General features: G+C 42.4%; 1 pseudogene across 1 annotated transcript; it reads left to right on the top strand.

The window, feature by feature from the left end:
- The first annotated feature begins 9,847 nt into the window (after positions 1-9,847).
- On the top strand, positions 9,848-19,111 carry Rps7-ps20 (ribosomal protein S7, pseudogene 20; annotated as a pseudogene). The gene is made up of 2 exons (NR_073161.1): positions 9,848-10,235; positions 18,194-19,111. The product of NR_073161.1 is annotated as a ribosomal protein S7, pseudogene 20 (transcript).
- Positions 19,112-19,403: the final 292 nt, after the last annotated feature.

The raw sequence follows: 19,403 nt of genomic DNA, 5'->3' as shown, positions 1-19,403 counted from the left end.
TTTGCTTGTAGAGCACTTGTACGTCATTCAGTGTTCTTGCTCGTTCTTTAACAAATCACAGAGCAATGTTCTTTGGACTGCCATAACAGGCATCTTGGGATGGCTCGCAACTATCCTGCATACCATAAAAATTCCATCTTTCGAAGGAAGCATTGCCTAGGATCTGGGGGCGTCCCAAATGACTCAAATAATCTAACTGCTTTTAGAACCTTCGGTCTAATAAGGAAGAAGAGGAAGCAAGGCAACAAATAAACAGTAAAAGAAAAATCACATCAAGAGAGGGAATGACTGAGGTGTGGATGGAGAACACTGGGCAGTGAATTTACGTAGGGCGCTGAGTCCCACAGGAACTAGTCAAGGAAAGATGGAGCTGAGCAAAAGGCAACAGCAGATGCCTTTCAGGCTGTATGAGCACACTACTGAAACCTGCCCAGGAGTATTGGCCAACACGAAACTAACTCCATGGTTTTTGTGTGGGGGTGGTTTTTTTTTTTTTTGACACTTTTTAGTCTTAATTTGTTTTTGTTTTGATTTTTGGGTTTTTGTTTGAGACAGTGAGAGTGCATACACAAAGTTAAGTGGGTAAGGAAGTGGGGGGGTATGTGAAAGGAATTGTGGGAAGGGGAAAGAATATGCTCAATATATGAATGGAATAAGTTCTAATTAAAAATATTCTTATAATTCATAATTAAGTCGTGTTGCCTAGTTGCACCTCCTGGCCCAAGAGCATCTGAAGATCCAGTGCATTTAATAATAATACGTTTAGACAGCGATATTCGTGTTGACGCCTCACTAACTCTAATGACTTGTGTTGGGTAGAGAGTCAATTTTCATAAAGCTCTTGAAATTATTACTGGATCTAGCATACAGACAGAAAAGTGCGCATACTGGATGTGGCTCAAGAGATCTTCACAACATGCAGCCTGACTCTGTATCCAGCACCTGACCAAGACAATGTTTCTAAGCCCAGGAGCAGTTCATCCTGCCATCTCACTACTGCTTCCTTGCAGGAGCAGCCTCTGTGCTGACTTTTAACACAGCAGATTAATTCTGCCTTTACACCTGATGTGTATTAAACCGCAACCTATGCGTTCTATTTGCTTACTTGGCTAACTGTGGCTCAACGATGTATTTGTAAGATTTTTTTCCCATGTTGCTATACAGTCGGGGTCTTGATACCTTTCCATTTTGCAATTCGATCATAGCTTATGCATTTATCTTTGTGATAGACGCTGAAGGCATTTCCAGTTTGGAGCTACTACGGTTGGTGACTAGCCTGCTTGGTGCCGTGAGTTCAGTACCTACTACCACAAAACCAGAAAGAGGGCTGGAGATGGTGCACATACTGCTCTTCCGGAATACTGTACAGAATTCCCAACACCAGTGTAGGGAAGCTTATGACCTATAAGTCCAGGGGGTTCAATGCCCCTGGCCTCCAAGGACACCAGCACTCGTGTGCACATAACCCCACACAGACCACACCTATGGACATAATGAAAAATAATAAATCTTTTACATAAAAGAAAATAATTCCTACCATTTGTATTTGTAACTGAGGAGACTGGGTGAAGAGGCTGAGGAAGTGACCTGAGGCACTTAGTTTCCAAGCGGTTGAACTGGGACATAAGCAGGCAATGCCTCTTCATAGTCCTGCTGTCAGCTACTTACTCAGAAGAGGTGACGTGAAGACACTGAACTTACACTCACTCTGCGGTGCTGTCCCAGTGCTGTTCTCTCCAGAGCACCTTGGATGTCTTTCCTACATGCACTGCAGAAACGGCACCATTTAATTCTGACGCATTTGCACAACCATGGTGTCTCTTTTACAGACTTTCTAGTGAGACTGTTCTGGTTTTAGGACTGACGATTCTGTGCTGTGTTTATAATCATGATCTCAGCAGTTTGCTTTGGTAATTTTCAACAAGAAAAGGAGAGGGATAGGGTTTCTGTTGGCAAACGCACAGCCAGGCTCCGATTCTTCAGTCACAGGGACTTGTAGACAGAGACTTTACTCTTCTAACATACAAATCTTATCAGAGAATTTAGGAGGAGGAATTAAACACTAGGTCACTATGACCCTTATCCACAGTAACCTCACAGTATACTCTGCCTGCTCCTGGGCTCCATTGGGAAACAGCCTTCTGGCACAAGGCTTTCTGCATCAGTCACTTCAAACAGGCTAAAGGTAACTTTACCTAATTCCATGTCACAAGTAGAATTGCAAAGCCACCCGAATCTGGTTTGTATCTCCTTCCTAAGGAAAGAGCTTGCGAGAGGGCAAATCTGGTCAAATCTGGTCAAAGTCGTCTTACAGGCATGATTATGTTCTACTCTAACAACTCATTTCCCCCTTTCAGAGCTTCGGGAAGAGTGGGGCTCCATCTCCTTGCTTTCACTAAACACAGCAACCAAATATGCCAGTGATTCTCAACCTTCGAAGACTGTGACCCTTTAATACAGTTCTTTGTGTTGGGGTGACCCCCAACAATAAAATTATTTTTGTTGCTATGTCATAACTCTAATTGTACTACTATTATTAATCATAATGTAAATATGCTTTACAATGGTCTTAGGTGACCCCTGTGAAAGGGTCTTCGACTCCCAAAGGGGTCACAACCCAAAGGTTGAGAACCGCAGCAATGTGTAGTTCCACCCCTACCTTTCTCCCTCCTCCTCTCCCAGGACTGTGGATGGCTGCTATGTTTGTATAATAATGTACATATTTTACATTCCTCCTTCAGGGAATGTCCTGAATGTTAATGACTCCATGGTAATCAGAGACAGCCTGAGTCCAGGAGGAGAAGGTGTGGCTGATGTCCCAGCTAAATGATAAACGCTGGTGCCTTCAGGACAGTATTTCAGGCTGTGGAAAAGAACTCTAAAAACATGGATCCGAAAATATATAATCTCTCAAAAATATAAGGATGCAATATGAATTATATATATGAAGGGCTTCATGAATCTAAAGGAACACAAGCAGCAGCATTGCAAGCAAACTTACCAGAAAGATAATAAGGAAGGCAATAAAGAGATTTAGGGAGTAGTGATCACAGGAGATCCCACCCAGCTCAGTTTTTTGCTTGCAAAGCCAGACAGATTCCAGAGTTTAAGATTAGCCTGGGACAGGGAATTCAGGCCTAGGCTCAGGCCCAGGAGTGGTACAAAGGGTAATTTCAGGGTGGGGTCTCACCTAGCTAGCTTACCATCTAGGCTTAACAGAGGCAGGCATTTGCAATGCTAAAAAAATAAACTTGCTGTCAGGGGATGCTGATGATGCTGATTCCTAGGATAATCACGAGGTGGGGGTGCTGGAGATCTGGGGGATCTCCAGAGAAAGCAGAACACAGAGAAAGCAATCTGGAAAGCCTTCTCAAGCAGCTTGGACCCATGCTTTGACTTTGAGTCACTTTCTTTTGCGGCTCCCAAACATCCCTTCACTCAGAACTCCTCTCCAAAACGGGGCTGGTCCTTGGCATTCGGCATTCTCCTCCAGTCTTTACATTCTATATTTTTTCCCCAGAGGCATAACGTGGCAAGAAACTAATGCCTATATGATTTTTTTATGTGAGGGACACAGCATAACAGAAAACCAATTTTGGCTAAACTAATTCAAGATCTCTAAGACAAAATATTAGCAGGAACATCTATACAGTATTTAGCACCAATAGCCATGTATAGAAAGGCAGAAGAAAAGAGTTTTAGAGACTGGGTCAGGATTCAAATCCTCTGTTTTACAACAAGGCCTACAACTAATCGTTTACTTCTTGCTGTGTCAAAAATCTCCTCGTCTGGAAAATCAGGATAGCGCTGACTGTACCGAGAGCGTGTGAAGTGTAAAAGCTAACACCTGATATATGCATTACTATCGGGGCAAGGATGTTTACAAGGAAAGTTAGAACACATAAAGTGCTAATGAGCTGTTTTCATCTTTTTGAAAAGGGAATAATACAATATTTAAAAGTCGATATGAAAGTTATGGGACTATCTATGAGCCATATAATCTCAGGCAATTTGCTTAACCTCTCTGTGCCTTGTCTACTAAAATGAGGTTGACAGTAATGAGACTACCTCATAGGCCTGCAAGGTAAATATCAAATAAGTGAGGACCTTTGCACAGTGCGCACTGGGAGTAAGCACTTGCAACAGTTAGCATCAAGGTTATTTTACGTCAGTTTTGCCAGGCTGGAGTGCTCAAATATTTTGTAAAACATCGTCTAAAGATCAATTACCTTATTTTATGTAATAAAGTGTTTCCCAATTCCAGAATAGTCAAGTCGATTTAAATTAAAGAACAAGCGAACACGCACCCCAAAGTTAGACTAAGGCTGCATTAACCTTTAAATTATACCTTTATGGACCTAAAACACAGGAGCAATGGCAGTTGTCTAGGAGATTGACAGTGCATTCCCAGACCAACAGAGACTTGAAGAACTGGTAAAGACTCAAGACCAAGCCTCAGAGAAAAGTAATAACTTCATTATGCTGGATGTGAGAAGGTTAATGCTGGAAGTCCAATAAATTGCTGCTGGTTTGGTATGTTATAGATTTTATACGGAGTCTGGATCGTCCTCCTTCCTTTACTGAACCTGTTTAGATAGATACCTTGCGCTCCTTTCTCAAGCCCCCAAAGGAGCCAATTCTGATGCAACCGCACAGGTTCTTTATTCAAGCTTGAGCTCCGGCCACTCCATCTCTGTTGCTGTAAAAATATAAAAAATAAAAAAGGTATGGTACTCTTTTATCCCCACTAGGTCTACACTGCAGTGCCCCAAGATATCTGCTAGATAACTTAAGTCTCAGTCAGCAAAGCGTCTCACCCACTCTGCTCCATCCCATATCACACTGCTCAAGGCCTCTCCCTGAGCCTGGCAGCAATCTCTCTACCTACCTAGTTCCCAAGGCAGGTTTCCATGCCAGAAACACACATCCCAACTCTGTGGCAGCCCAGACCAGCTGTCACACACTTTCTTACAGTTAAATCGGTACATGAAAGAACACACAACACAACAACCTTTGGCCCAACTGATAAGATATAATTGCCCACCTAAACATACAAAGCCTAATACCCATCCATCCCTTAAAAACATTCATAACAATCTGTAAAGGTACAGCATGGAATCTTAACGTCACCCGCCACATTGTCCTGCTACAGCTTCTCTCCCTGTCCCTCCTCTCTCTTCTTTTCCGTTCCACTCTCCTCCTCTTCCTTCAAACTTTTCTCCCGCCCATCCTTCCTTCTCATCCAATGACAGGCCTCCTTCTATCTTGTACCTGCCTCACCTGTGACATCATCCCACACATTGTCACTGATGCAGCAGGACAGGAGGGTAAAGCCTGGTTTCAAGCAAGCATTTATAGTGGCAAGCAAACAAGCAAGGGGGCATCCAGATTGGTACACATCTGATAAGGGGGCTATTATGGAATTTGCTGCACTTATAGATTGGCTGGTGCTGGGAGCCAAACTATAAACTTTCACAACTTTAGGTACAACTGCAACTTCTGCTTTCCTCCTGATTGGTGGTTTCGAGAAAGTGACCTGGAGACCAGGTGCAAGCCTGCAGGTTAATTTTAGTTTTACCTTAGGTCAGATTCTCTAAGATGGAGCCTGAATCCAAGACGGAGGTGGTCTGGTCTCTCAGCCTGACATACTACCACCACCACCACCACCACCACCATCACCACCATCACCACCATCACCACCACCACCACCACCACCACCACCACCACCACCATCACCACCACCACCACCATCACCACCACCACCACCACCACCACCACCACCACCACCACCATCACCACCATCACCACCATCACCACCACCACCACCACCACCACCACCACCACCACCACCATCACCACCACCACCACCACCATCACCACCATCACCACCACCACCACCACCATCACCACCATCACCACCATCACCACCATCACCACCACCACCACCACCATCACCACCACCACCACCATCACCACCACTACCACCACCAACACCACCACCACCACCACCACCACCACCACCATCACCACCACCACTACCACCACCACCACCATCACCACCATCACTACCACCACCACCACCATCACCACCATCACCACCACCACCACCACCACCACCACCACCACCACCACCACCATCACCACCATCACCACCACCACCACCACCACCACCACAAGAACAACAACAACAACAAAAAAAAAAAAACAAAAACAACAAAAACAACTTTCTATCATTTCCTCTCATAATGTTTTCTGGGAATAAGAAACAGCCATCTCATAAAGCCTACTTTCATTTTCCTTATTAACCTATATCCTTCTAATTGCTTTATGCCTGCCTCTCAGAGATTGACCAGCTTCTGCCAGAAAGGGAATGAACACTCAGGCTGATTCATTTGATCAGGGAGAAGCCTGGGGGAGCTGGTCCATGAGAGAGGAGATGCTTGTAAGACAGGCTCCTGGGGCCAATTTAGAGGGCTGTGGTAAAATTCTGGCAGGCGGTATGTCCAAAGCTCCATCTTCAGGACCATTTGTATGAGCAAAGAAGCTGGAGGAGTGGAGAGAGGAATGCTAGAGGATACTGCAGTATATCCCAGAGTAGGATGACCTTTTCCAGAAAAGTCTTACATAGGAACAGTCCCTTTAAGGTTGGCCTGGATAGCAATGGGCCCAAGGCATTGCAGGATATTTGATCACACTATGAACCCTGAGATTGTATCATTTACTGGAAAAACCTGCTTCTAATTGTGTTGTAGCTCAGCCCTAATCTTTAATCCAAGAGCTTTCTGTTTATTGTAAATGGGATTAAATAAAGTCAACCATAGGTCATGAGTCGGAGCTGACAACCAGTTGACTGGGAGTGAACACAGGAGAAATCCATAGGACGTAAGAGGAAATCAGGATGATGGATAGAGAGACGCACAGGAAGTAGAAGGGAGGGACATTCAGTTTGAAGGGTTTGTTTTGTTTTGTTTTTTGTTTTTGTTTTTGTTTTTGTTTTTCAGCCAGTGTGGGGAAGAAGAGTTTCCTTTTGCGATGTTGGCTATGGAGGAAGGTCAGCTGGGTGCTTTCTCAGACTCTCTGAGTTAGCTGGCTTTTACAGGAACATCTCACTACTAACTCTTCATCGATAAAATTGAATGATTGAAACTTCACTTTTTAAAAAATCAACACTGGGGTCCGCTATCAGGCACACTGACAGCTGTTGAAGTGGATAGACTCAGTGTGAGGCACTCTCAGATCCTTTCTAGACAGGGAGGAAGAAATTTAACCTTTATTTGATTTTACTAGATTAAAACAACAGTGGGTCTATTGATCTTGGCGGCAACTAAATTCTGCAATGTTCAATTGATCTAAGGTCATCATGTCTTATCATATGGCCAGCACTTTTCTTACCAAGAAGAAAATCATTAATGGGAGATAGCTAAGTCAGATCTCTACAGTTTTGAGCCTAATTCCAGGGAGTTTGAACCATTAAAGAAAAACAGCAGTCACTTTATTCTTCAATTCTACGTTCCTCTGGGGTGTTTAAGGCCGTGGTGGTAGCTGAAATTAATCGCTTTTATTTAATTTAACCTTTTTCTTTTTTTTCCTGCCATAGTCATTTGAAGATTTTGTTCTCAGGAGTCACTGAGAGGAACCTCTGGCTCCTCTCGCCTTCCCTTTACCAGTTTCGTCTGTGTGAGGGAATTCAAAGGTCTTAAATCAAAGTGGCTTCACTTTAAATCATGGAAGTTCTCCTCTGTGTTGACCCTTCTCTTTGTAGACTCAATATTGGTCAGAGTTCACATGGTGATGTCTCCATGGATTCCTTGGACAAGAGGAGAGATGAGTCCCTGCAGTAACAATATTTTTAAAGATGCCTCACAGGCCCCTGGGATCCACTTGGCCTTGGACAGTGAGGGAGAATTACTTTCTACTATACTCCCTCTGAGTATATTAACATAGCCTCCAAGTATGGATATTGAACACACATAAGTAAGGTCAGTTATACCAATCTGATACTTTTACTTTTAACTACAGTGTAATATTTAGATAAAACTTAGGCAAAAACAGAGCATTTAAGTTTTGATCAGACAAACAGTTTTGTTCTTTAATCTGGGCCTTATAGTTATTATGGAAGCCAAGAACTCTATTGATTTAAGCAGTGGTTTCACATCAGTGTACTGAACTTTTACCTTTTACATACCTTATATAACTTTCTCAGAGCCTTTTTACTTGCTTAAACTTTACAGCTTTCTTGTTCAGCTTGGAAAAGTATCTGATAATCTTATGAAACATAATAGCATTAATGCCATGTTAATAAAAGAAGTTGAAGCCACCCACATACATATAAATTAATAGTATCTGTGTACACACTGTTAAACTGTAACTCTATGAAACTGAATAGGAGACTCCCCACTGAGTCCAACGACAACTGGCTGGACCCAAAGCATCTGTCCTCCTCATAAACTTATCTAGTTGTCCAGATGAATCTTATCTATTGCCCCATGCATTGCAAAGAAGACTTGAGAAACTTGCCTTTAGACTCTAAACTTCATAAATTCATGGGGGAGTGGCAGTGAGCACTCATGGTCAAGGGGGATCACAGTATCTGTTACCAAGGGATACATGCCAAAGTGGTGCTGTTAGGATATGACTAAAATAGAACTAAGTTCCCTCCTGTGTAATCCTAATAAACTATTCAAAAATTCATAGTGCACTCACTGAATTGGATTGGGGAAGAGACTGACTGTACTCACGGCTAACTTGAAGTATTAAAACAAGGCTATCCTCTACACACTTCCTAGTCACGCAGGATCCCTGTAGCCAAAACAGTATATGTTCCAGCTGCGAGAGCAAACTGCTCTCAGCTTGCATAGCACCTTAGGGGAGGGAAGATAATGGATAGGTAATCGGGTGGAGGAAGGATGGTAATTTTGTCATCCAGGTGGCTTTAGGGTCCTAAGGAGTAGAGAAGAATGGCACTGGGGAGGTCTGGATGGATCTGGTTTGTGTAGGAGTTCCTGTAGATAAATTACTGGTCCCCCCCAACCACTATCCCCAGTATGTAATGGCTGAATTAATATGTAATCAACTGCATTGTATCTAAAGCCTTAGACCTAGTCAGGTGCTCCTCCCACCCAATACCGTTTCTTACCCTCTAATCCTACCTGATCTTTAACAAAGCATTAATAATTCTAAGGATAATCTCTATTTTGTTGTGCTTTTTTGTAACTGTTTTAAATAAATCAATTTGTACTGTAAAAAAATTGCTTTTTGTCAGGGTAGTGAAGTAAATGAATGACTATTTCTATGTAAACACATAACAATAGAAAAGTACAAGTAATATTAAGAAAAAAAGCTGCTGCTGTTTTGAAATCTGGAGTGCTAGAAACCTGTGTGTTTATAACTTATTGGAAAGGACACTAGTTTTTTTTAAACTCACTATTCTATTCTGGGTCTCATGCAAATTACCCTGTGGAATCTGAAGGTAACAGTGTAAGAGATGATGAAAGGCATGCTTCTGGCTGGTTGTCAAGCAACCAAAGGCAGAAGTTACTGGCATACACTCCCTTATTTTGTACATAGAGTGGGTGTAGGTGTTTAACTGTGTTTCTATTGGTTACATTCTCTTCCAATAGCAGAAAAGAAAGTGTTATTTTCCCAACTAATTAGCATATTCTGGGAAAGAAACCAACTATGTTTCATTCTCTGCTGGTGTCAAATGTAGACTTAAACCCCAAGGTTTTTCAGGACGCTGGGTTCAAAGGGACGACAGGAAAAGTTTTTTAAAGTTTAAACAAATGAATAACACCAAATGTTGTATATGTTCTGCTATGAGAAGTATTCAAGTTCCCTCCCTCCCTCTTTCCCTCCTTCCCTCTGTGTTTGGAGTAGCCTACTCTGTTCTTAAAATTCAGATTTTTGCCTCAAGCCCCTCTTTCCATCCATTTTCTGGAATTACAGGTATATTCTGTAAAGGTGGCAAGAGATCTATTTCCTGAAGGTACCTTAATATGAAGAAAATTAGGGTCCTCAGGCATACTTCTGTGGTGAAACTAGACAACACTTAGCTGAACCCAAAGGGCAATAGCATGGTTGCTCCCTGCCTCTGTCTACCTTGGAATGGCAATATAGGAAGACACAGGGAACTGTAACCTGGGAGGAAGACAGAGTTCTAAGGAGAGTAGAAGGAAGGAGACAAAATGGTTACCAGCTTATCATCACTGGAAACGTATCTTAAAATGAATTTCAGGGTAAGTAGCAAAGAAATGTATCTCTTTTCTGGGAGTGAGTGACATATTTCCTCTTTCTCTGTCATTTCTTTCAGTGGTTTCCCCCTCTCCTACCAACAATTAATCCTGGACTCACTGACATAGTTTTCATCTGACAACATTGCCTTACAAAACTTCACCAAGTCTCCTTTGCCAAAAGGGAAAAAAAAGTAATTCTCAACTACTAAGGCTAGTACCACCGCCAGGACCAGGAGATTCCACTGCTCATTTCCCCTTAAACAAGAAGACAAAAATCCACAGAAGAAATGGGGCTTTTGTGTGTACTGCTGTGGATCAAACCGGAGGCCTTATGCAGGCGAGATGTGTCCACTGAGTCATGTACACCTCTAAACAGAGATGCAGATTTTTGTTCAAGTCCTGCCCTGAGGAAATTCAAGAATTTTTGAAATGTCTACTCCATTTTTTTTCAAACCTTTTCATGGGCAGATCTTGGCACTCACCAGTCTTTGGTCCCACTACTTCTCTATAATGGTTCCTTTCTCAATTCAAAACTCTTTCTCTCCAAACCTGCCAGGAAGTTCTTTCCTCTTTGTTACCTTTCTAGGAAACAATCCATATTTTCTGCTTAGGTTCTCCCCACCCCATCATAAGGAAAGGATTAAAGTGAAGGTTGTTATTCTGTTACTGTTTGCTTGTGCTTTTAAAAAGGAACCAGGATAAAGAGTATTGTTGTTTACTACAAACAGAAATAACAGTTGCTAATTGTCTTAGTTGAGTTTCTCAGGGGAAATGAAAAGAGATTAAAGGATTATTAGGAGACATATCAATAAACTTAACACCTAGGAGGCTGAATTAAAACCTCAAACTTGAGACCTTATCTCAAACATGGGAAAGGGATTAATGATTAACAGGGTTGGTTATTACAAACTCTATAGAGAAGACTAGTATCCATCTGGGCATGTTCAAGCTCCTAGGGGCTCCATCCTTAGGAAAAGTCCATAGTTTCCCTCCTATAGAAGCTCAACTGTCCCTGGTTCCTCAGTTAGGGGTGGGCACTCATCTTCCTCCCCCTCCCCCTCTATTCTAGAGTGTTGGCTGCTCGATCTTGTGCAGAACTTTCCAGGCAGCCACAGTTGTTGTGAGTTCCTATAGGCAGTGGTCTTGTCATATCTAGAAAATGTTGTTTCCCTCTAGTTCTCCCTGACCTCTGGGTTTTATAATATCTACACCCTCTCTTTTGAGATAGTGCCTGAACCTTGGCTTGGTAGGTTATAGAAGTGTTCCATTTTGGACTGAGCATCTAATAGACACCTATTCTCTGCATTTTGGTCAGTTATGAGTTTCTGCATTAACCTGTCTACTGCACAAGAAGATTCTCTAGTAAGATAACAACAAAAAGGCTGTATGAAGTATGGCAATATGAGTTTAGAGAAGACTTTGATACTATGTGATTTTAGCAAAATAATGATAGTAGCTTCCACCCGTGGGAACTTGGAAGATCCCCAATCATGGATTTTGGCCAGGTTTATAGTAATAGACATATATTTCCTCTTAAGGAATGGTCCTTAAGTCCAATAAGAAAGTGACTGGTTACTTCCATAACATTTGTGCTACTTTACTGCACCCATGGGCATATATCTAGCCACAGTAATCATTATGAAGGGCCAGGTGACCTTAGTCAAAAGGGAACAGAAAATATCCCTTTAAAACAATGCCCTGTAATACCCAGGAGTGTTTAGATGAGAGCCATTTTTCATCTTTCTGTTATTGTCTTTGTGGTGGTTTGAATAGATATGGCCCTGATAGACTTGTGTGTTTGAATGCTTGTCCAATAAGGAGTGGCCTTACTGGAGTAGGTGTGGTCTTGTTGGAGGAAGCGTGTCACTTTAGAGGTGGGCTTTGAAGTCCTACATGCTCACACTAGGCCTAGTACGTCAGTCACTTCCTGCTGCCTGCCCATCTGGATGCAGAACTCTCGGGTCCTTTTCCAGCCCATACCTGCCTGCATGCCACTGGTGATGTTTCCGACCATAATGAGAAGAACTACACCTCAGAACTGTGAGCCAGTCTCAATTAATGTTTTCCTTTATCAGAGTTGTGGTGGTTGTGGTGTCTCCTCTGAGCAATAAAACCATAACTAAAACAATCAGTATGGTTCTGGGCTTCACAGAAGAAATCCTCTGTCTCCTCTACAGTTTCAGAACTGTTTTAGAGAAACAGCGGAAAGATGCTCTGCCAGCACCTTCCTCTTCCGCTTGCTGGAAGACTGCAGTCACCCTAGCAGGTTCTGCCGCTGTCCAAGCCGGCCTCCTCTCAACTCTTCTGCCCTGCCTAGGTCCAAAGCACACATCCCAAACCCTACAGTGAACTCCGATAATACCCCAAATCCTCTGTCCGCACTTAAACTTCCAACACCTTAAAGATGGTAGATAGACAAGACATGATGGCATACACTCTTAAACCTCAGCACGTAGAGGGGAGAAGCAGGAGGCGAATTATAAAAGAAAGCATTTGATTAAGGCCTTACAGGTTCAGAGGGCCAGAGTCCATGAATCAGAGCAAAGGCATGTGTCTTAGGGTTTTACTGCTGTGAACAGACACCATGACCAAGGGAACTCTTAGAAGGACAACTTTAATTGGGGCTGGCTTACAGGTTGAGAGGGTCAGTCCATTATCACCAATTTTGGAACAAGGCAGCATCCAGTCAGGTGTGGTTCAGGAGGAGCTGAGAGTCATACATCTGAAGGCTGCTAGCAGAATACTCACTTCCAGGCAGCTAGGCTGAGGGTATTAAGCCCATGCCCAGAGTGACCCACCTACACCAACAAGGCCACACCTCCTAATAGTGCTAATCCCTGGGCCAAGCGTATATAAACCATCACAGCATGGTTGCAGCAGTAGCTGAGGGTTTACATCTTGATCTTCTAAAAGGAGGCCAGGAGCAAGCGAGCCCTGGGAATGACACCAGTGTTTAGAAAACACAAAGCTTGCCCCCATTAGCACATTTCTTGTAATAAAATCATACTCCTATCCAAATAGGTTCACCAAATAGGGACCAACTATTCAAACATGAGCACAGAGAACCATTTCATTCAAACCACCATGATATATATGAATAAATATATGGATATAGCATGTGTGTATATGATTTCAAGGATAATCACTTTTCTTTTTTTTTTTTCTTTTTTTTTTTTTTTTATTAACTTGAGTATTTCTTATATACATTTCTAGTGTTATTCCCTTTCCCGGTTTCCGGGCAAACATCCCCCTCCCCCCTCCCCTTCTTTATGGGTGTTCCCCTCCCAACCCTTCCCCCATTGCCGCCCTCCCCGCCACAGTCTACTTCACTGGGGGTTCAGTCTTAGCAGGACCCAGGGCTTCCCCTTCCACTGGTGCTCTTACTAGGATATTCATTGCTACCTATGAGGTCAGAGTCCAGGGTCAGTCCATGTATAGTCTTTAGGTAGTGGCTTAGTCCCTGGAAGCTCTGGTTGCTTGGCATTGTTGTTCATATGGGGTCTCGAGCCCCTTCAAGCTCTTCCAGTTCTTTCTCTGATTCCTTCAACAGGGGTCCTATCCTCAGTTCAGTGGTTTGCTGCTGGCATTCGCCTCTGTATTTGCTGTATTCTGGCTGTGTCTCTCAGGAGCGATCTACATCCGGCTCCTGTCAGTCTGCACTTCTTTGCTTCATCCATCTTGTCTAATTGGGTGGCTGTATATGTATGGGCCACATGTGGGGCAGGCTCTGAATGGGTGTTCCTTCAGTCTCTGTTTTAATATTTGCCTCTCCCTTCCCTGCCAAGGGTATTCTTTTTCCTCATTTAAAGAAGGAGTGAAGCATTCACATTTTGATCATCCATCTTGAGTTTCGTTTGTTCTAGGGATCTAGGGTAATTCAAGCATTTGGGCTAATAGCCACTTATCAATGAGTGCATACCATGTATGTCTTTCTGTGATTGGGTTAGCTCACTCAGGATGATATTTTCCAGTTCTAACCATTTGCCTACGAATTTCATAAACTCGTTGTTTTTGATAGCTGAGTAATATTCCATTGTGTAGATGTACCACATTTTCTGTATCCATTCCTCTGTTGAAGGGCAGGATGATCACTTTTCATTGAATAGCCAATTAGATAATTATCCCTGGGAGATGCGAATCTCCCTGTCTCAGTCGTCATTAGTTGCCTGTTGTTCTTTGTCTAGGGGTAGAGCCCTGTGACATTTTCCCTTTCCTTGTAACAAGTCTATTGACATTATAATTGGTCAGGTCTTGTTTAGGGCAGCCTAAACAAACAAGAGGTGTTATGGGGTTTACTTCCTTGTCAATTTTAGGAGATATAATTTCACAGCAAACCTCTTAGTCATCTGGCTTTTGCTAACTTTCCACCCCCTCTGCTGTGATGTTCTCTGAGCCATAGATTCAGGAGTTGTGGTGTTGATCCATCCATTGCGGCTGGGCTCCACATAATTTGGTGATCTCTGCCTTATGACCTATTGTTGCAGTGGTTTCAATGAGAATAGTCCTCATAGGCTTATGTATTTAAGTATTTTGTCCCTACTGGGTGGAACTTCTTTCGAGAAGATTAGAAGATATAGCCTTCTTGGAGGAGTTAGGTAAGCTTTGGGTCCATGCTAGGCTCAGTCTGTCTGTCTGTCTTTCTGTCTGTCTGTCTGTCTGTCTCTCTCTCTCTCTCTCTCTCTCTCTCTCTCTCTCTCTCCCCGCCTCCAACTTGTGGATCAGTATGTTAGCTAGGGCTCCAGAGCCATGTCTGCCTTCCTGTTGCCATGGTCCCTATTGTGATAGCCATGGTCTCACACTCTGAAACTACAAGAAAGCTCAGAGTTAAATACTTTCTTTTAGAAGGTGCCTTACTTGCGGTGTCTCTTCAAAGCAATAGAGAATGTTTTTCACAGTCTCTGTTTGCTATAGAGAGAAACTTCTTTGATGAAGGGTGAGACATACTCATTGTTGGGTATAAGGTCAAGTCTTAGAATGCAACCAGGAATTATATTAATCTAATAAAGTGATAATAATAGTCTCCCTTTTTATTGGGTATTTTATTTATTTACATTTCAAATATTATACCCTTTCCTGGCTTCCCCTCAGCAAACACCCCTTCCTTCCCCTTCTACGTCTATGACTGTGTTCCCCCATCCACCTACCCACTCCTGCCTCTCTGCCCTAGCATTCCCCTACTCTGGGGCACCAAGAGTAAGCTCTCTTTTAACTCTTCTAACTCACCAGCCTCCTCAGGAAGTTGCTAGGTTTTTCCTTTCTTTTTAATTTATTTATTTATTCTTCTCTCATATATTACATTCCAGCCACAGTTTTCCTTTCTCCTCCCCTCCCAGTTTCTCTTCCCTCTCTCCCCATCTACTCTACCTATTTTTCTTTCAAAAAAGATCAGGCCTCTCAGGAATATCAACCAAATGTGGTATATCAAGTTGCAGGAAGACTAGGCACTTCCCCTCATATTAAAGCTGGTCAAGGCAACCCAATTGAAGTACAAAGGGACCCCAAAAGTCAGGCGAAAGAATTGAAGATTCACACCCACTATTAGTAGTCCTAGAAGAAGATCAAGGTACACAACAATAACCTAAATGCAAAAGGCCTAGCTTAGACCCATGCAGGATCCCTGGTTGTTGGTTCAGTGTCTGTGAGCACCTATGAGCCCAGGTAGGTTGATTTTTTGGTTTTTCTTGTGGTATCCTTGATCCTACTGGCTCCTACAATCCTCCTTTCCCTCTTCTGTAGGATTCTCCAAGCTCTGAGATGGCTGGATTTTAGTATTAGTCATGATTTCCCTCCTATGGAGTGAGCTTCAGTTTAGTTCAAGAAGTGTTGGTTACTGTCAAGCTCTTAGGACCACCACTGCACTTTAGAAATAGATTTCTATGCTGGTCACCATTGCGGCTCATTGACATCACAGAAAGACAAGGCTGTTGGTGCTTCCCTCCTTGTCAACCTACACAGTTCTTCTGGGATCTATAAAAGCTAATCCTCAGCTGGGTATGGTGGCACTTACATGTCATCCCAGCCCTTGGAAGGAAAAGGCAGGGATCTGCCTTTGTAAGTTCAAGCCTTGCCCAGACTACAGAGCAAGTTCCAGAATAGCCAGGGTTGTCACACAAAGAATCTCTGTCTCGGAAGGAAAAAAAAAAAAAAGACAGGCTAATCCTCATGAAGCTTTCAGGCCAGATAAGATAACATTCTATTGTTCCTGTGTCCAAAGTATATGGGATCTTTAGCAATAGGGACTCACCTTTAATCTTTGTGAGGCAACCATATCAATGGCAACTACTTACATTGTTCTGGGAGTCACTTGGACAAACAACTCAAACGGCTCAAACAAATTTCTCAAGTCTGGTACTGGATTTTTGTTAGATTATTCTTTGTCAGCCCCAAGTGGCATAACTTCACCTAAGATGTGCGCGTATGCGCGCGCGCGCACACACACACACACACACACACACACACACACACACACACACACTATTATGGTTTATTACTGTGCTTTATATATTGAATGACATGACATATAATTGCTGCTGATAAACCTCAGATCCAAGAAGCCTTCTACAGGTAGAGGCAAGAACCCAATCCTTTTTTTCTGCAGAAGTATTTTAAAAACTAAAATTCTGGGAGCTGAGGAGCTGATTCAGTGGGTAAAACATTTGCTGAGTAAGCATGAGAACTTGGCTTCAAATGCCAAATTCCTGTGTAAAAAGCTGAGTGTGGCTACATACCTGTAAAGTCAGCACGATGGAGGACAGAGACAGGAAGATTAGAGGGGTTTGTTAGTTAGTCATTCTAGCTCTAAATTGTGTGAGAACAAGGCAGAGAGTACTCAAAAGAACAAGGCAAAGACTGATGTGGCAGGTCACCTGATGTCTTCCTCTGATTCACTCACACATGCACACTCAAGCTTGTAGCACACACTTACATCCCCATGCACACACAGGTGCACACACACACACACACACGCACACACACGCACAGACAAACACAGACACATACACACTCACAGACACAAACACATACACACACATACACACAGACACAGACACACACACACACACACACACACACACACACACACACACACACACACACACACACAATTCCTGCAGGCATCCGAATTTCCTTATTCCAACACTGCTCTTTTCAGTCAGTTTTCAAAGTCTTGACTTCTGTAATTTTTTTCTCACCTGCCCCATTATTCTTCTGTTCCTATTTAAATGCAAAGGCAGGTTTTGAATGGCATTAACAGATATTGCATTTTTGTGTTCTTTCTGCTTTCCCCTCACATGGCAAATTTTTTCACTCGGTTACCTTGAGTAATTATTAGTGGAGTCACCACTGTGCTAGATTTTGACAGGGCCTTGGAAACACTGAAACTTTAGGAACAGTTTCTGCTGCTGATATTTCACTGTGTTAGCAATCTCTATGCACACATTTATGTTGTGACTGCAAACTTCTTAAAGCTTCCCATGGGCTAAAACAGTGTGTACATTGTTCATTACGTGAGTTTTAAACTGGCTTGAAAAATTCATCTGGAGCCTCTGTTTTCTCTTCTGCCTTGTCTATATCCTGAGTTGTGGTTACTACACAAGTTCCATTTTTGACATTTAATCTCTCTAAGCACAAAATTATAATTAAGATTTTCATTGGCATGAACTTCAACTTTTAAAAACAGGCAAATCTTCATTTCATAAAATAGAATAAATATTGAGTGAACCAAATCGACCAGGTTGTTTTGCAGACAGGTAAAGGCTGAGAAAAAAAAGAAACAAAGAACAAAGAGCTAATTGACCAAAGTTACTTTCCTTGTAAAATGTGGAGACAGAAAAGAGGGACAGAACAATAGACAAATAACTGAGCTTACATCAGGTTGTCCTGTAAGGACTAAGTCAGACTGAACTTCTTTATCATGTCAACTAAAACCGATTCCCACTCTTTCTGTGCTGTCACTCCATAAGGAGGAAGCCATGCTCAGCTCGAGCGCCAAGATTGTGAAGCCCAATGGCGAGAAGCAGGATGAGCTTGAGTCTGGCATTTCTCAGGCACTGCTCCAATTGGAGATGAACTCAGATCTCAGGGTGCAGCTGTGGGAACTCAACATCACTGCGGCCAAGGAAATGGAAGTTGGTGGTGGTCAGAAAGCTATCATAATTTTTGTACTGCTTCCTCGGCTGAAATCTTTCCAGAAAATCCAAGTCGGGCTAGTTCGTGAATTGGAGAAGAAGTTCAGTATGAAGCATGTAGTCTTCATTGCTCAGAGGAGGATTCTGCCCGAGTCAACACGGAAAAAAACCGTATGGAAAATAAGCAAAAGCGCCACAGAAGCCGCAACCCAACGCCATCCTTGAGGGCGTGGTCTTCCCAAGTGAAATTGTAAGAAGACCCGTGTGAAACTGAATCAAAGCACAGCACTACAACATTGAGCACAAGGCTGAAACTTTTTCTGGTGTGTACAAGACGCTCACAGGTAAGGATGTTAATTTTGAATTCCCAGAGTTTCAGTTGTAAAGCAAATGACTGAATAAAGTGTCACTCATAGCAAACGAAACAAAACAAAACAAAACACCCCAACTGATTCCCACGGGAAAGTTGTTCTGAGATTCTGATGACAACTTGACGTCAATTTTACAGCATGCTCCACTAGCCTGGGTGTCTGCATTGTGATTTTTTTTTTACTATTAGACCCCAAACAATGGCATAGTATCACAGCCAAGTTAGGAAAGATTGCTCAACAAAGTAGAGCTGGATTTTTGTATTCTTGCTTCTCCATCTGTGGATAGAAAATATTAAGAAAAAATATGTTTGTACCGAAGATGTAAAGGTCTCTCTTTTTAAAAATAAAACATCATTGCCAAATCAACATATTATAAAAAAAATCAAGGACATTTATTTACATGGTATTTGGTGTCACAAACAATTGAGGTGGTTTACCGCATATGAAAAATACATAGTTATATACATTGTATATAAAGGATCTGAACATTCACAGAACTCGGTATTTTGGGGGGATATTGTCTTTGTAAATCATGTCTCTGAAAAGGGACTTACATTCATATATAAGTATATGTAAATTATATCTATCTATATTTTAAAAGTCTTTTCATCTCAACAATTAAACTCCAAATATCCAATTTAGAAATGAATAAAGGTTCTGAATAATTCTTCAGA

This window comes from Rattus norvegicus, chromosome 4 (genome assembly GCF_036323735.1).
Source record: "Rattus norvegicus strain BN/NHsdMcwi chromosome 4, GRCr8, whole genome shotgun sequence".
Taxonomy (NCBI): Eukaryota; Metazoa; Chordata; class Mammalia; order Rodentia; family Muridae; genus Rattus; species Rattus norvegicus.
This window is presented reverse-complemented; position numbering and strand designations above follow the sequence as displayed.